Source organism: Pan paniscus, chromosome 23, assembly GCF_029289425.2.
Source record: "Pan paniscus chromosome 23, NHGRI_mPanPan1-v2.0_pri, whole genome shotgun sequence".
Taxonomy (NCBI): domain Eukaryota; kingdom Metazoa; phylum Chordata; class Mammalia; order Primates; family Hominidae; genus Pan; species Pan paniscus.
The window spans coordinates 45,182,776-45,200,336 of record NC_085927.1 but is presented as its reverse complement, the minus strand read 5'-3'; the positions used below and the strand labels follow the sequence as shown (position 1 = coordinate 45,200,336).

At 45.3% G+C, this 17,561-nt stretch overlaps 1 protein-coding gene, 1 long non-coding RNA gene and 1 other non-coding gene across 4 annotated transcripts in view; 1 reads left to right on the top strand and 2 right to left on the bottom strand.

The window, feature by feature from the left end:
- The window catches only part of HMGXB4 (HMG-box containing 4), a 38,325-nt gene extending 36,125 nt beyond the window's left edge, over positions 1-2,200 (bottom strand). Inside the window, exon 1 of one of the 2 annotated variants that reach the window (XM_034948904.2) lies at positions 2,092-2,200. The gene's annotated coding sequence lies outside the window, so the exon portion shown is untranslated. The remainder of the gene's footprint in view (positions 1-2,091) is intronic. The other variant, XM_003821502.5, reaches the window with a different exon arrangement.
- Positions 2,201-2,281: 81 nt separating this feature from the next.
- LOC112438153 (uncharacterized) lies at positions 2,282-9,451 on the top strand. Its single transcript, XR_003026634.4, has 2 exons — positions 2,282-2,436; positions 9,310-9,451. It is a non-coding gene; the product is annotated as an uncharacterized LOC112438153 (long non-coding RNA).
- Positions 9,452-9,855: 404 nt separating this feature from the next.
- On the bottom strand, positions 9,856-9,917 carry LOC112438187 (U7 small nuclear RNA). Its single transcript, XR_003026664.1, has one exon. It is a non-coding gene; the product is annotated as a U7 small nuclear RNA (small nuclear RNA).
- Positions 9,918-17,561: the final 7,644 nt, after the last annotated feature.

Genomic DNA, 17,561 nt, shown 5'->3' with positions numbered 1-17,561 from the left:
TATTATTGCAGCTCAGGGTTTAGTTTTGGAAAGATACCAGATAAATCTCAAGCAACAGTGTGAAAGAAAGGCAGAGTTCAGGCAACATTTATATAAGATCAGATGAACCCCCGATATTCCTTCCAGGTCTTGAATACAATCTGTGAAAATTCAGAGTTCAGGGGTAGAGAGTAGATTGTGAGGATTAATGAAAATGAATATTAGGTTTGATTTTCACATTAGAAAAGGGAGGTCATAATTACATTAAATGTTGGCAAATGTGAAACAGGTGTTAAAACCCATTCTCAATTCAATAATTTGGGACTTTATAAAATTCAATGTTGTCAACTCCAAGAGGCAAGAATAATTTTGTTTGTCTCAGTGTGCTAAGATATGACAACATAAGTAAAAGTTCATTATTTCATACTGTTGATACAAGTAAAAAACTGGTACCATAAAAATGTATACTTATGAAATGCACAAATTGTTAAATAGCTCTTGGGGGACTTTTCTTCAGGATATGAAAAAGGAGGCGGCAGAGTTGCTCTTTCCCTTGTAGATAAGCATACAAGTTATGTTCAGGCATAGGCCTTTGGGATGACCAAAGTAATCAGGAGGAAAAAAATCCTCAGATATAGCACTTTGTCATTTTGAAACTTCAAATTACAGTTAAAAAAAAGGTTTCAGACTTTTTTTGAGGTAACTTGAGCTCCTGCAATCAACAACCTTCTTCACCCCATAATGTAAATGAGTATCGAAAAAAAGGAAACAAAGTAAGCCCCGTCACACGGACAGTAAGAGAAATTCTGAACTCCAGGTCTGTTCCAGGATGAGAGCCATGTCCAAGATTCTGCATTCTCTTCTTGCAACCACTCCTTTCAAGAACTCAAAATGCCAGTCAGTGCAGGTAAAGGAAGATGCACATCCGCCGGTTGCCAATTTCTGAAATTTTCTTGTTACTTCTACGATACAGACAAGTGATGCCTTCTCAACTTCGTCCAGGTTTCTTCCAATCTCCGAACACGGTGACTCCGAATCCTCTTGCCACTCCCTTCTCCAGGGACCTACCTAGGCAGCACTCCCAGCCCCTGCCAGCTCTGGAAGCTGCAGAGATCCCGACAGTCTGGGATGGGGATTGAATCCTCTCATTGCAGTGCAATTAAGCGGAACCACGACCACCGCACAGATTGGCTGACAACACACATTCCATAAGACCAGCAATCGAATTTTGACAAGCCTTGTCCAATCAACAGGCTTTATTTGGGATTCAGTTTTTTACTTTGTTCTATTAGGAGGAAATATAATCAGCCACCAGCTTAGCCCTCCGAAAGAGGGGACAGAGATGTTTCTCCGCTTTTGCACGCTATAAAGTGAATCTACAAGTAGTAGTTGGTGGAGGGAAAATGGGCCTGCATGGAGAAGGCGCCCACCACGAAGGCACGGCCAAGCCGGGTTGCACGCAAGAAACACACAAAATACCAGGTGATTTACACAAACAGCCCCCAGGACCACCATTTTTGTGGTCCCCACGGCAAACCAGTGGGATTCTCCCGGCAGTTTTGCGGCAACAGCTAGCTCAACAAAGCTCTGTGAAGAGGAAAAGAAGAAAGCTCCTCGTACTTTCTCCTGCCAGCCGCAGCCCCAGCCCTCCCGTGGCCGCGGCCACGAGCCCTTTCCCCCTGACAGCCCGAGGGACCCCCGCATCGCGGGTTCCGTGCCGCACAGCTCGACCTGAACCCGGGTTCCCGCGTCTCCGGCGGCCTCACGGCGCCCCCGAGGGCGGAGACGGCCCGGGCAGGGGGAGGGGCGGCCCGGGTCCGCAGGCCCCCGGGGCGGCCGCACGCCCCCTCCCGGCCCCGCAGCTTTCCCGCCTTCCCCGTTTGAACAGCTCCCGCCCGCCCTCCTCCTTCTGCCCGCTCCAGCCCCTTCCTGGGGGCGGCTGCGGCCGCTACTCCAGTCCCCGGCTCGGCCCCTGGGCTAGGCCGCGAAGGGCCTGGGGCACCCCAGAGGTGATGTCGCGGGCCCAGGGCGGCGGGTGGCGGCGGGGCGGGGCTGCTGCCGCCTCAGGGTGGGGGCCCAGCCCGGTCTCCTGGGGTCTCCGCTCGCCGCTACCTTCACTCGGCTCGCCCGGATCCCGCCTCAACGCCGCCGATCGCCGCCATCTTGGAGAAGGAGAGAAAAGCGCGAGCGGCCAGGGAGCCTCAGTCGAGCCCAGAGCGCAGACTCGGGCTCCGGAGGGGGAATCCCGCTCGACCAAGAGCGCCGAGCGCATCGAATAAAACTCGGAGCCTGCTGAGCGCGGGAGCTGGCACTTATTTATTGAGAATTTGCTATGTCCCAGCCTTGCCCTAGAAGCTTACAAACATTATTTCACTTAATCCTCACTGTATTCCTGTCGCATTTTGCAGAAGAGAACCAGGCTGAGAGAAGTTAAGTGACGTGCCCAAGGATACACAGGTAGTTGGAATATGAGACGGAGTATTACTCCAAGTCTTCTGATTCTGAATGCAGTGCTTTCCCCAAAATACTATGCTGTTTCTTTCAAGATATTTTTATACAGCAGTTCTCCTCTTTGCAACACCTAGATCTATGCAGATTAATAGCAGTGTGCTTATTTGGACTTCAGCATCTACATTTGAACATTTGGCATATTAGGGGTGAGGTGAAGAACTTATCTTTGTAAAAATGTACAGTAAAATAATTTGCATGGCGAATCATCTACATTTTTTAGTTAGAAACAGTCTTCAGAGAGAGAGAGAGGAAGAGATGTCATATATAGGCGAGAACACAATTTTTCTGATTTGCCATGGAGAACTTCGACCAATGAGTAGAAATTACAGTGTATAGAACTTGGTTTAATATGAAGAAGAACGCCAGGGGCGGTGGCTCACGCCTGTAATCCCAGCACTTTGGGAGGCTGAGGTGGGCGGATCACCTGAGGTCAGGGGTTGGAGACCAGCCTGGCCAATATGGTGAAACCCCGTCTCTACTAAAAATACAAAAAATTAGCCAGGCGTGGTGGCGCGCGCCTGTAATCCCAGCTACTTAGGAGGCTGAGGCAGGAGAATCACTTGGACCCGGGAGGCGGAGGTTGCAGTGAGCCGAGATCGCGCCACTGCACTCCAGCCTGGGGGACAGAGTGAGACTCCATCTCAAAAAAAAAAAAAAAAAAAAAAAATATATATATATATATATATATATGAAGAATAACTTATTTTTCTAGTACAGTTCAATAGTACAATGGGCTTCCTTGTGAGTAGTGAGCTCCCTCCCACTGGAGGAGCGCTCAAGCAGAAGCTGGTGTTACTGTAAAGCAGAGAGGTTAGAGATGTAGATTGGCTTCTAGAGTTGTGAACCCCATGCAACGTAAAATCATGTGTGCAGTGTGTGTTTTCCTGGGGCCCAGGCCCCATAAAAAATTAAGAACCTCTGTCCTCGTGGATTTTCCATTGCAGAGTTGGGTGAGTGCTTGAAGACGAGGTAGTCATGAGACCAATAGAAGCAAGGTGATTTGTCTGAGACCACACTGCTAATCAGTGATCAGATAAAGATGAAAAGCCAGATTGTTAGACTCTGGTTCAGTGCTCTTTTTGCTATATCATGCTCTCTCCCCCTCTGCACTGAGTAGAAGATTGATTCTGTTTCTTACAACTGTGAGATGCTGAGATGTTAAAACACCTGAGATAAAGTTGCTGAAATCATTTGCAAAATGTAACTGCAAATATTTAATAAAAGTAGCATGGCCTTTTTCTCCGCAGCTCCCATCCTACTCACCAAAAAGACAGGCAATAAGTTTCACCAAAAGGTGTTAGATTGCATTTCTGGGACACCCTGCCTGACGTTAGGCTTCCCTTTGAGGCATTTAAGAGCCCTAATGATGTATTTCCTTTTGGTTCTTCAGAGCCCTAAATCCATTGGTCAGGATGATTTCAGTTGTGACAGAAACCCATTTCCATGTGGTTCCCCAAAAGAGGGGAATTTATTGGCTCACATGATTGAAATTTCCAGTACCTGCAGACATGTTCACTTCCAGGGAGGTAACTCAAGCTGGTCCCTTGACGTGTCTGTGGTGCTCTCCTCTGTTAGCTTTATTCTTAGATTCAGGTGATGACTCCAGCAGCTCCAAGCTTCATCATCTTTCCTGCTAGCAGTGTCCCTGTGGAGGGAGGTTTTGTTTGTTTGTTTGTTTTGAGACAGGGTCTTTCTCTGTCACCCAGGCTGGAGTGCAGTGGCACGATCACAGCTCACTGCAGCTTCAACCCCCTGGGTTCAAGCAATCCTCCCACCTCAGACCCCCCAAGTAGCTGGGACCACAGGTGCATGCCACCATGCCCAGGTACTCTTTGTATTTTTTGTAGAGATGGTTTTTTTTTTTTTTTTTTTTTTTTTTTTTTACCATGTTGCCTAGGCTGGTCTCAAGCTCCTGGACTCAAGCAATCCACCTGCCTTGGCCTCCCAGCGTGCTGGGATTACAGATGTGAGCCACCATGCCTGGCCCTGGAAGGAGTTTCTTTTTCCCTTTTGCTTTGGCAAAAGTCATGGGATTGATTCTTATTGCCTGAATTAGATCATGTGTCCAGACAAAAAGCAATCACTATGAGCAAAGGTGTGGAGTCTGCTGCTGCTGCTGATTGGTTAAATTAGGTCATCTGCTTACCTCCAAAATTAGGTTGGGGTAGACACAAAGAAAATCAAGGGTTGCTGTCAGAAGGGTGAGTGCATGTTAGGTAGGCAAAAACAGTAGCTGTCCCCACACTCTACCACTAGCTTGGCCCTAAAAGCCTTATGAGTCCTATTGGTCCCATTTCTTCTTTTAGTCCACCTGAAGATGGAGCATATCAAGTTCTTGCTCATTTTAAGCTCCTGGAGACCTGAAGTCAGATCTCTCCTCAGCCTACTCTCTCAATCACAAAATGCTATTAACTTGCTCCCAGTCTTGGATCATTGCACTTCCATTTATTAAACAGATATTTATTGAAAACACAGCATGTGGCAGGCACTGTCTTAAGTGTTGGGAATAGAACAGTGAACAGAATTGAGAGTCCTTGGCCCCCAGGAGCTTACATTCCGGTTGGGTTGGGGGACACAAAATTAAGATATGAATACTATATTCAGTGATAATCAGAGGTGGAGAAAATAATGCCAGGTTGGCTACAAGAGTACCAGCAGGGGATGTGGGTAGGAACAGCTTGTTCTTTAAAACAGTAATCAGGGAGGCTTCTCTGTTGAGGTGCACACTGGAGCTAGCTCAGCCAGAAGTGGGTTGGTGGTGGGAGCCAGGAGATCATAGTTCCTTGAATGGATTCAAGTGCTTCCTCTGTACCTTGCTGGAAAAGTATTCTTTGCTGACTATCTTTCACAGTTCTCTCGCATTTTTGAAACTTGGAAAGACAGAAAGGAGGACCCTCTGGGCAGGCCTAGTCATGGTGGGGTTTGTGAATAAGAATGCCTTTTCCCATGGCAAGTGAGGATAGCATCTAGCATATGTGAAGAGGGGGCACTCCCTAAGTGTGGGGCAGTTCTCTGGTCCACCTGATCTAAGGAAAACTGCCTGGTGCCTGGCAGCAACAGGTGGGGCCTGTCAAACTGTGCTTGGTTTGGACATCTCTTTCTTCAGGCCACTTTGCTGTGCTCTTCTCTTTCCAGATGTGTTTTGAGCAGCATCTTTGTCTTCGGTCTGATGGGAGGATGCCATCCTGGGTACATACATTAGGCCAGGGCCTTTTGCTAGAAGTGACAGGACCTAATTAAAACTACCTTAAGAGACAGGCAGAGGGACATACCACAGATTCTCAGTCTGTGTGTATGCCCTAAATTGCAAAATTAAAAAAATAAAGAGACCAGTAGAAAATATGTAACTCATGTAAAAAACAAAACAAAACAAAAACTACTCAGAGCCAGAGAGAAGCAGGCCCTCTGGACAGCTGGGTCCGGGGATTCAAATCCTTCCCTCTTAACTCTGTTCTCTCAGGCTGGCAGTCCCTAGGGGCCTGGAATCATGATCATGGCCACAGGTAGCCCAGGCTTACATCTTTATAGTCTCCTGACCAGAGAGGAAAGAGCATATTCCCACATCAGCAACACGCACGCACGCACGCACGCGCGCGCGCGCGCACAAAATCCAAGAGAAGAACTCCAATTGGCTGGGATGGGGTCATGTGATCATTCAGTATTGTGATAGTTCCTGGGATACCACAAAGTTGCAATAGGACATTAGTCCTTCTACAAAAGAAAGGGGATCTATTCTGGGAAGGCAAATAATAAATGTCCCCTATGGTGAAGCAATGATACTTGTTTTCCTGCTTTTGAGCAACTTATTATCTTGTGTATGTGTGTTTTGTGGGCAATGTAAAACAAGTCCAAGTCCATAATTACTATGGTACAAATGTAAAAGAAAGATGTGCCCCAATAGATGGGCCATCTCTCACTGGGCTATTACAATAGCTTCCTAATGGATTTTTATCTTCAGGGCCCCTTCCCCACTTCGAAGTCCATCCGCCATTGCCGTCAGGATAAAGCACTGCTAACATGAGCTTATACTTCAGCTAATGACTTTTTTCTTTTTTCTTTTTTTTTTTTTTGAGACGGAGTTTTGCTCTTGTCGCCCAGGCTGGAGTGCAGTGGCCTGACCTCGGCTCACTGCAACCTCCGCCTCCCGGATTCAAGCGATTCTCCTGCCTCAGCCTCCCGAGTAGCTGGGATTACAGGCATGTGCCACCACACCCAGCTAATTTTTGTGTTTTTAGTAGAGATGGAGTTTCACATGTTGGCCAGCTGGTCTGGAACTCCTGATCGGAGGTGATCCGCCTGCCTCAGCCTCCCGAGCTGGGATTACAGGTGCGTGCCATCATGCCCAGCTAATTTCTGTATTTTTAGTAGAGACGGGGTTTCTCCATGTTGGTCAGGCTGGTCTCGAACTCTTGACCTCATGATCCACCCGCCTTGGCCTCCCAAAGTGCTGGGATTACAGGTGTGAGCCACCACGCCTGGCCACATTTTCTTGTCCCTAATGGGTCCCCCACACTCCACCACTTTTGCCAGCTCATGCATCTAGCTAGCAACATGCAGCTAGAAAGCTCCTATTTATTATTCAAGATCTAACTTGATACTGACAGATAAATAGATAAACGTGGCATATACGTACAGTGGGATATTACTCAGTCTTAAAAAGAGGGAAATCCTGCCATCTGTGACAACATGGAAGGACATTATTCAAAGTGAAACAAGCCCATCACAGAGGGACAAATATTGCGTGATCCTGCTTCTGTGAGGTCTCTGTAATAGTCAAGCTCAAAGAAACAGAGAATTCAATAGTTGCCAGGAGCTGGAGCATGGGGGAAATGGAAAGTTGTTGTCCAGTGGGTATAAAGTTTCGGTTATGCAAGATGCATACATTCTAGAGACCAGCTATACAACAGTTAGCAATACAGTATTGTGAACTTCAAAATATAAGAGGGCAGATCTCATGTTTAGTGTTTTTTGTTTGTTTGTTTGTTTTTGAGACAAAGTCTCTCTCGGCCGCCTAGGCTGGAGTGCAGTGACACGATCTCGGCTTACTGCAGCCTCCACCTCCTGGGTTCAAGTGAGTGTCCTGCCTTAGCCTCCCAAGTAGCTGGGATTACAGGCACGCACCACCACACCCGGCTAATTTTTGTATTTTTAATAGAGTCGGGGTTTCACCATGTTGGCCAGGCTGGTCTCTAACTCCTGACCTCAGGTGATCCACCCGCCTTGGCCCGAAGTCCTGGGATTACAGGAATGAGCCAGCCACCGCACCTGACCAAAACTACCATGTTAAGTGTTTTTTTAACCACCAAAACCGAGCCAAACCAAAACACCAAAAACAAAAACAAAAGGACACATGGAAACTTTGGGAGGTGGCGGATGTGTCTATTACCTTGATTTTGATGATGGTATCATGGGTATTTGCATATGACCCAGTCATCAAGTTTTACACATTAAATATGTGCACTTCCTTGCGTATCAATTATACCTCAATAAAACTGTTTAGAAAAGATTAGATAAAGCCACGAAAATAATCTAATTTGAATGCCCCCTCTTCAAGTCATCTTATTTTCCCACACACCTGGTAACATGTATCTATTACTGCATTTTCCATATTGCATTGCAACAATCCTTTTACACACCTTGCTCCCCTGTTCCTCAAGGACAGGGCCTGTTTCTAAGTCATCTTTGTCCCTCTGGGCACATGGTGAATACAGTTTTCAAAGAATCCTTTTGATTAGATGTCATTGAATGAAGAGTGGGACAAAAAACTTTTCTTGGGACTCAGAGGAGGCAGATGAGAATTGTTTTGGAAAGTTACAGGAGTTGTAGGCCGGGCGCGGTGGCTTATGCCTGTAATCCCAGCACTTTGGGAGGCTGAGGCAGGTGGATCATGAGGTCAGGAGATCGAGACCATCCTGGCTAACATGGTGAAACCCCATCTCTACTAAAAATACAAAAAAATTAGCCGGATGTGGTGGCAGGTGCCTGTAGTCCCAGCTACTCGGGAGGCTGAGGCAGGAGAATGGCATGAACCTAGGAGGCGGAGCTTACAGTGAGCCAAGATCGCGCCACTGCACTCTAGCCTGGGTGACAGAGCAAGACTCCGTCTCAAAAAAAAAGAAAAAGAAAAAAAGTTATAGGCATTGTATTGGCAATGGGTTTGGTTTGCCCAGTCCATCCCCCATTGTCTGTAGCAGAAAAGGCCACTACCCAGGCTACAGGAGTGGGCAGGTAACTCCAGCCAAGGTAATCATAATACATCCACTTGAGCTTTCCTGCAGGTGTTTGAAAACTTCAGAAGGAGGCAAAAGGCCCTTTGTAGCTCTCAAGTGGTGAGGATTATGAGGGGCTGCCCCAAGCCATGTGGGGAGAGACTGTGAAAATCAGAAAGACACAGAGAGAGGCTCAGAGATGCTTGGTGCCTGGATCAAGTCACCCCTGAGGTCCCTGCCCCTGCCCCTTCAGTGTTATGTCACGTGAGCCAAGCATCTCCCCCACTCCCCTTTGTGTAAGCTGGCCGGTTTGCTCCTCTGTCATTTGGAACCAAGAAGACCTCCCGGTTGATATGGTGATATGGTTTGGATGTCTTGTCCCCTCCAAATCTCATGTTGAAATGTGACCTTCAAGGTTGGAGGTGGGCCTAGTGGGAGGTGTTTGGGTCATGGGGGGCAGATCCCTCATGAATGGCTTGGTGCTGTGCTCGTGTAATGAGTGAGTTCTCTCTCTAGATATGCATAATGAATGAGTTCTTGCTCTACGAGTTCATGTAAGATCTGCTTGTTTAAAAGAACCTGGAACTTCCTCCTCTCTCTCTTGCTCCAGCTCTCTGCATGTGACACGCTGACTCCCCTTCTGCCATGATTGTAAGTTTCCTAGGCCGTCACTAGAAGCAGATGCCGACACTATGCTTCATGTACAGCCTGCAGAACTGTGAGCCAAGTAAACCCCTCTTATTTATAAATTACCCAGTCTCAAGTATTCCTTTATACAATGCAAATGAACTAGTACATGTAGCTTCAGGGAAGAGGGGGCCTTTGAGCTGGTCCTTGTCTGTGGGTTGGAATGTGGTGGGGTAGGATGGGAGGACATTCCTGATGGGAGAAACTGGGTGAAAGGAGGTAAGGAGGGTCAGTGCTGCCTTGTGTCTTTGGAATGACAAGCAGTGGCATTTTCTGGTATGTGGCGTCAGTTCCTGAGAGTTCTCAGGGAAGGTTGGGAACATGCTGAGGGTTTCTACTTAACCTGGAAGGACCTGGGCCAACCCCTACCTTCTCCTCCAGAACTGCTGCCTCTCCCTCCCATCTGTGTATTTGTATCTCATGGTGACTCTCTCCATTAAAATATTTTTTTTCTTTTCTTTTTCTTTCTAGGGGTTTTCTGGTGAAGACCGGAAAACCTGCTAGACAAATTCTAAAATAGCAGTAACATTTTACATTTTGTCTTCCCCTTCTTTTCACAGAATAATATTTAAAAATGCGAAGATATTTCAAAGTACTAACATCCATGTACCCACCACCCAGAATGAATACATATTAACATTATTCTACTATAATGGCTTCAGATTCTTTTTTTTAAAAAAAATTGTTTTAGTTAAGAAAACACATGAACACAGTTTAGGCCCCAGATCTATCCCCAGCACCCTTCTCAGAGGAATAGAAATTGGTGTGTCTTTCCTGTCCATGTTCTGATCACCTATTTGCAGGAGACGCAGTATAGCCCATATTTAATTACATGCAGTACAAAATATTGGTAAGAGTCAAGAAGTTAAAAAAAATTTAAAAGTTTATAAAGTAAAAAAGTTACAGTAGCAAGGTTAATTTATTATTAAAGAAAGAATATTAAAGGCCAGGTGCAGTGGCTCACGCTTGTAATCCCAGTACTTGGGGGAGGCTGAGGCGGGTGGATTACCTGAGGTCAGGAGTTCGGGACCAGCCTGGTCAACATGGTGAAATCCCGTTTCTACTAAAAATACAAAAATTAGACAGGCGTGGTGGTAGGTGCCTGTAATTCCAGCTACTCAGGAGGCTGAGGCAGGAGAATCACTTGAATCCGGGAGGCCGAGGTTGCAGTGAGCCAAGATCGTGCCACTGCACTCCAGCCTGGGCGACAGAACAAGACTCTGCCTCAAAAAAAAAAAAAAGAAAAGAAAATTATAAAAATAAATTTAGCATAGCCTAAGTGTATAGTGTTTATAAAGTCTACATTAGTGTTTAGTAATGCCCTAGGCCTTCACATTCATTTACCACTCATTCACCCAGTCACCCAGAGCAACTTCCAGTCCTGCAGGCTCCATTCATGGAAAGTGCCTGATATGGTTTGGATGTTTGTCACCTCCAAATCTCATGTTGCAATGTAATCCCCAGCATTGGATGGGGCCCGGTGGGAAGTGACTGGATCATGGGGGGTTCCTTCATGAGTGGTTTAGCACCATCCCCTTGATGATAAGTGAGTTTTTGTTCAGCTGGTTCACTAGAGATCTGGTTGTTTAAAAGTCTGGGACCAGTCGGGTGTAGTGGCTCATGCCTGTAATCCTAGCACTTTGGAAGGCCAAGGTGGGTGGAGTGCCTGAGCTCAGGAGTTCGAGACCAGCCTGGGCAACATGGTGAAACCCTGTCTCTACTAAAATATGAAAAATTAGCCAGGTGTGGTGGCGAGCGCCTGTAGTCCCAGCTACTTGGGAAGGTGGCAGGAGAATCGCTTGAACCTGGGAGGTGTAGACTACGGTGAGCTGTGATTGCACCACTGCACTTCAGCCTGGGTGACAGAGCGAGACTCCATCTCAAAAAAAAAAAAAAAAAAAAAGTCCCGACCTCCCCTGCCCATTGCTCCTGCTCTCGCCATTGCCTTCTGCCATGATTGATTGTTCACTTCCTGAGGGCACACCAGAAGCAGATGCCAGCAGCATGCTTCCTGTAAAGCCTGCAGAACCATTAGCCAATTAAACCTCCTTTCTTTACACATTACCCAGCCTCAGGTATTTCTTTGTAGCAATGAAAGAACTGGCTAACACAGTGCCCTATACGGGTGTACCATTTTGCAACCTTTTGTACTGTATTTTTATTGTACCTTTTCTATGTTTAGATACGTTTAGATACAATACAATTGTAACACAAATACCATTGTGTTACAATTGCCTACAGTATTCAGAGCAGTTACATGCTATAGACATTTGTAGCCTAGGAGCAATAGGCCATACCATGTATCCTGGGTGTGTGATAGGCTATCCCATCTAGGTTTGTGTAAGTGCACTCTCTGGTGATTGCATAACAATAAAATCACCTAATGATGCATTTCTCAGACTGTATCCCTGTTGTTAAATGACACATGATTTTGTTAACAACTTGTTTTGCTCACTTAAAATTATGTCTTTGGGAGACTTTGCTTCTAGCTAAGTTGGAGTAACAGGGACCAGATTTCCCCTGCTGCCTGGGATAATGAAAACAAACAAACAAACAAACCAGCAAAAAAAAGTCTAAAATGGTTTTCAGACATTACGCATCGGGCAGCACAAGGGAGTGACCTCCGAGACAGGGAGACAAACTATGGCTGCCTTGGCTTAATGCCTGGAGAGTTTCCAGAACAGTTTATTGATCTCTTTGGAGCCCCATGGTATCTCTGAGTTGAGGAGATGGAGTGGGGAGTTTGGGGAGGCCAAAGTGGCTGGCATTCACACGCAGAGCATGGAAGAGGAGAGCGCTAACTGGAGAGACAGTTCCAGCTCTTGTGAGAGTCCCTCTTGCATCTTCAGCAAATAGTGACCAGCTAATGCATGCAAAGACAGCACCCAACGCTGGAGAAGGCCACCTGAAGGACTGGAGGGAACAATCTCTGTAGCTCGTGGAGTGCTGGAACCATATGGGTTCCCATCAGCCAGGACGGACATCTGGTGGTGCACTCGGGAGTGAGGGAAATTAGCCCTAGAGTAAAGGCCTCTCTGATCCATCCAACAAGGCTTAGAAACAAACCTTCAAAGCATCAAACTGTTTTTAAGTATCTTCACTGTGTCACAGAACAAAGCTCAAGACAGTCTATAGGAATACAAATATCCAGTGCCCAAACAAGATAAAATTCACAATACCTGGCATTCAATAAAAAAATCACCAGGCATGGAAAAAAAGCAGGAAAATGTGACCCACAATGGGAAGGAAAATCAATCCATATAGACAGACCCAGAAAAGACACAGATGACAGAATTAGAAGACAAGGACAATAAACACAGTCATTATAACTATATTCCATATGTTCAAGAAGGTGGAGGGAAGATTAAGTGTGCCGAGCAGGGACACAAAAGATGTAAAAGGAACTCAAGAAGTCATCTGGTTCCAGGAAGATGGCGTGGATGTGCTTCTTCCTATCCTTGCTAAGTACAACTAAACACCTTGGATTTTACATACAAAACAAATGCAAGAAGATACTGCAAGGTGGGGAGAAGAAGGCAGAACAACTGGGGACCTCAGGACCTGAAGAAGTTCCCTGGGGTTTCCTTTTGCCTGATATATACCAGATGGGGTGCTGGAGGAGTGGGCAATGTGGAAGAGCCAACAGGGGCACACAAAGCCCAACAGAAGGATGCTCTTTCTAGCCAGCCACCCCCTAGCAAGACAGAGAACTTTGAGAAAATATGGCCGGCAGCGGTGGCTCACGCCTGTAATCCCAGCACTTTGGGAGGCCGAGGCAGGTGGAACACGAGGTCAGGACATTGAGACCATCCTGGCTAACACGGTGAAACCCTGCCTCTACTAAAAAAATACAAAAAATTAGCCGGGCATGGTGGCGGGCACCTGCAGTGCCAGCTACTCAGGAGGCTGAGGCAGGAGAATGGTGTGAACCTGGGAGGCGGAGCTTGCAGTGAGCTGAGATCGTGCCACTGCACTCTATCCTGGGCGACAGAGCGAGACTCCATGTCAAGAAAAAAAAAAAGAAAAGAATTGCTCCACTCCAGTCAAACACCACAAAATAGGCTGTGGACCCACACCACCTGTGCCAGCAAAGGCTGAGTGGGGAGCCCAGACTTCCACTTTCTTTGAGCACCTCAACCCTGCCCTCCTGCACCCCCTTCCAATCCCAGGTGGTGTCAGGGAAGGTCAAGAGGAAGCTGGGGCTTTCGTCCCCTTGCATAGTAATGAGGCCCCACTCTCACCCAGCCACAGTGACAGTGGAGATTATGTGGGGAGCTGCACCCAGCAGTAATTAGCCACCCCTCCCTGTTCTGGTTGGGGTGGTGTCAGAGCAGGCCAAGGAGAGAGTCAGGACCGCCACCACTGCCTGGAAGTAATGAGGTCCCCCTGGACCTGGTGTCAGTGGGACCCTGTGGGGATCAATAACAAGGCACTCCTGCCTCTCCCACCCAGGAGAGAGCAGTAGAAGCCTAGCAGAGGGCCGAAGCTCCCACTCTTGGGCAGCAGTAATGAGGAACCCCCCTCTGGTGTCAATGGTGGCAACCTGGACTTCTACCCCCAGCTAGCAGTAATGAGGCGGCAAACCCCTCTTTGCCCTGTTGGAGTGGTATCAGAAAAAGGTAACTAAACTGAAGGTTTAAGTAAGATCTAGAGTCTCCTAACATAATACCCCAAATGTGCAGATTTCAATCAAAAAGCACTCATCCTACCAAGAACCAGGAAGATCTCCAACAGAATGAAAGAAGACAATTGATAGATACCAACAGCAAGATGACAGAGGCGTTACATTTATCTGTTGAAGATGTTAAAGCAGCCATCATAAAGATACTTCAGTGAGCAATTATGAACGTGATTAAAAAAAGAAAAAAATTCTTAAGAGGGCTGTAGGCAGTAAAATAAAAAACAATAATATAAATACAAAATATTATAAAAAGAGAAAAAAGATAGTCTCAGCAAAAAAAAAAAAAAAATAGAAAGTTTCATAAAATAAGAGAAAAAGAAATAAAGAATATATAGAAGAGCTAACAAAAAACCCAATGGATGAGCTCAACAGCAGAATGGAGGTGGAGCAGAGGAGGCGGAGGGACAAGTGAACTTGAAGACGGAATATTAGAAAATAACCAATATGGGCCAGGTGCAGTGGCTCACACCTGTAGTCCCCGCATTTTGGGAGGCCAAGGTGGGTGGATCACGAGGTCAGGAGTTTGAGACCAGCCTGGCCAACATGGTGAAACCCCGCCTCTACTAAAAATACAAAAAGTTAGCCGGGCGTGGTGGCGGGCACCTGTAATCCCAGCTACTCGGGAGGCTGAGGCAGGAGAATCGCCTTGTTTGAAATGTTTGTTCCCCGGTGCTGTAAAGAAACTGTACTTGAACATAAATTTAATGTTCTCAGTAAGGCCATTTTTATACTTTTTATAGAAAGGGTACAGTTGCCAGCAGTTTTGTTACGAGAGTATACTGAACAAAGAAGACAGGGTCATTTATAACCTGATGCCTGACGTGTTTACCCTGCTGCTGTGTTCAGTTTCCATTGGCCGGAACGGGACCTCATATTTTGTATTTGTCCTGATTGGCTAGCAACTTAGAACTTTTTAAAAGAGGCAAAGGCAGAGGACAACGAAGAAAGGAGGAAGTAACCTGTGGAATGCTGGGAAAGGTAAAAACACCTTGAAATAAGGAAGAGGAACAGGCTATGACCCAATGCTTGTTTGGACCAGTATAAGTATGCCAGGGCAAATATTTAGGCTAAACTGTGGGAGCTAAGAACATAAAGTACATTGATTTATTACAGCTAGCAGATATTTAAGAATGTTAGCACAGGTCTTTGAATAAATTTTGTTTTTAAGGGAAGTTACTATTTATTCTTAATTAGATGGGGAGGAATTTTTTGAAGAGAAAACTCTATTTTACGAGGAGGCAGAGGTTGCAGTGAGCCGAGATCACGCCATTGTACTCCAGCCTGGGCGACAGAGCAAGACTCCGTCTCAAAAAAAAAAAAGAAAAAAGAAAAAGAAATTAACCAATATGAACAATAGAAAAAAAAATAGACTGAAAATAAAATGATCAGGGTCTCAGGAATTCATGGGACTACAACGAAAGATCCAATATTCCTATCATGAGTCCTAGAGAGAGGAAATAAAAGGGCAGGGCTGGAAAAGTATATGAAGAAATAATTGCTGAAAATTCCCAAATTTGGCAAAAGACATAAGCTTAAATATTCAAGAAGGTGAACAAATCTCAAAATAGATAAACCCAAAGAAATTCATTCCAAGACACATCATAACTAAACTTTTGAAAACTAAATACAAAAAAAACCTTGAAAGCAGCCAGGGAAAAATGTTTATCTTATACAAGAGAAACAACCTGAATGAGAAAAAAATTTCTCATCAGAAATCATGGAGGCCAGAAGGAAGTGGAGCAATATTTTTCAGGTGCATTAAGGAAAGAACTGTTGACCAGGCACGGTGGCTCACACCTCTAATGCCAGCACTTTGGGAGGCCAAGGTGGGTGGTTCACTTGAAGCCAGGACTTTGAGACCAGCCTGGACAACATGGTGAAACCCTGTCTCTACTAAAAATACAAAAATTAGCCGGGCGTGGTGGCACATGCCTGTAATCCCAGCAACTTGGGAGGCCCAGCCACAAGAATTGCTTAAACCCCGGAGGCGGAAGTTGCAGTGAGCCGAGATCACACCACTGCACTCCAGCCTGGGTGGAGTGAGACAGAGTGAGACCCTGTCTCAATAACAACAACAACAACAAAACAACAACAATAAAAAAAGAAACAAACAAAAAAAACTGTTAAATATCTGTGACAGTTCATTTACTTATCATCTTGACTAAGGGATGCCCAGATAGCTGGTAAAGTGTTATTTCTGGGTGTGTCTGTGAATGTGTTTCTGGAAAGGATCAGCATTTCTTTTTTATTTTCTTTTAGACTGAGTTTCTTTCTTGTCACACAGGCTGGAGTGCAATGGCGTGATCTCGGCTCACTGCAACCTCCACCTCCTAGGTTCAAGCAATTCTCCTGCCTCAGCCTCCCAAGTAGTTGGGATTACTGGTGTGAGCCACCACACCTGGCTAATTTTGTATTTTTAGTAGAGACGGGGTTTCACCATGTTGGCCAGGCTGGTCTCGAACTCCGGACCTCAGGTGATCCACCCGCCTTGGCATCCCAAAGTGCTGGAATTACAAGCGTGAGCCACCGCGCCTGGCCCCATACATTCTTTTCAAGTGCCAACAGAATATATGCCAAGATGGACTACATTCTGGGCCATAAAACAAATCTCAACAAATTTAAAAGAAATCATACAGAGACAATTTTGTTCACAGACAAAAATGGAATCAAACTAGAAATTAATAATAGAAAGATAATAGTAAAATCTCCATACACTTGAAAACTAAGCAACATACTTCTGTAGAGTCTTTGAGTCAAAGAGGAAGTCTGAAAAAGATGAACAAGTACCTTAAACTGAATGAAAATGAAAACACAACATATCAAAATTTATGGGACACAGCTAAAGGCGGGCTGAGAGGGGAATATATAACACTAAATGAATACATTAGAAAAGAGGTCTAAATCAATAATTGAAGCTCCCATCTCAAGAACCTGGATAAAGAAGAGAAAACTAAATCCAAGGCAGAAGGAATAAAATAATACAAATAAGAGGCAAAATCAGTGAAGCTGGAAACAGGAAAACAATGGAGAAAATCAGTGAAGCAAAGGGCTAGTTCCTTGATAAGATCAGAGAGAGAGAGAGAGAGAGAGAGAGCGAGAGCAGATTACTATTATCAGTAGTGAAACAGGAGATATCACTACAGACCTTGCAGACACCAAAAGAATAATAAGGGAGTATTTTGAACAACTCTACACACATAAATTTGACAACCTAGATGAAATAAATCAATTCTTCAAAAAACACCAACTATTTAATACCACAAATAGATCTTTTTACTAGCCCTATAGCTATTAAGGAAATCAAAATTATAATTTAAATTTAACAGCCTAGATGAAATGGATCAATTCTTCAAAAAACACACACTATCACAAATAGATCTTTTTACTAGCCCTACAAACTATTAAGGAAACCAAAATTATAATTTGAAATTTCTCAAAAATTAAATCTCCTTGCCCAGATGATTTTGCCAGAGAATTCTCCTAAATGTTTAAAG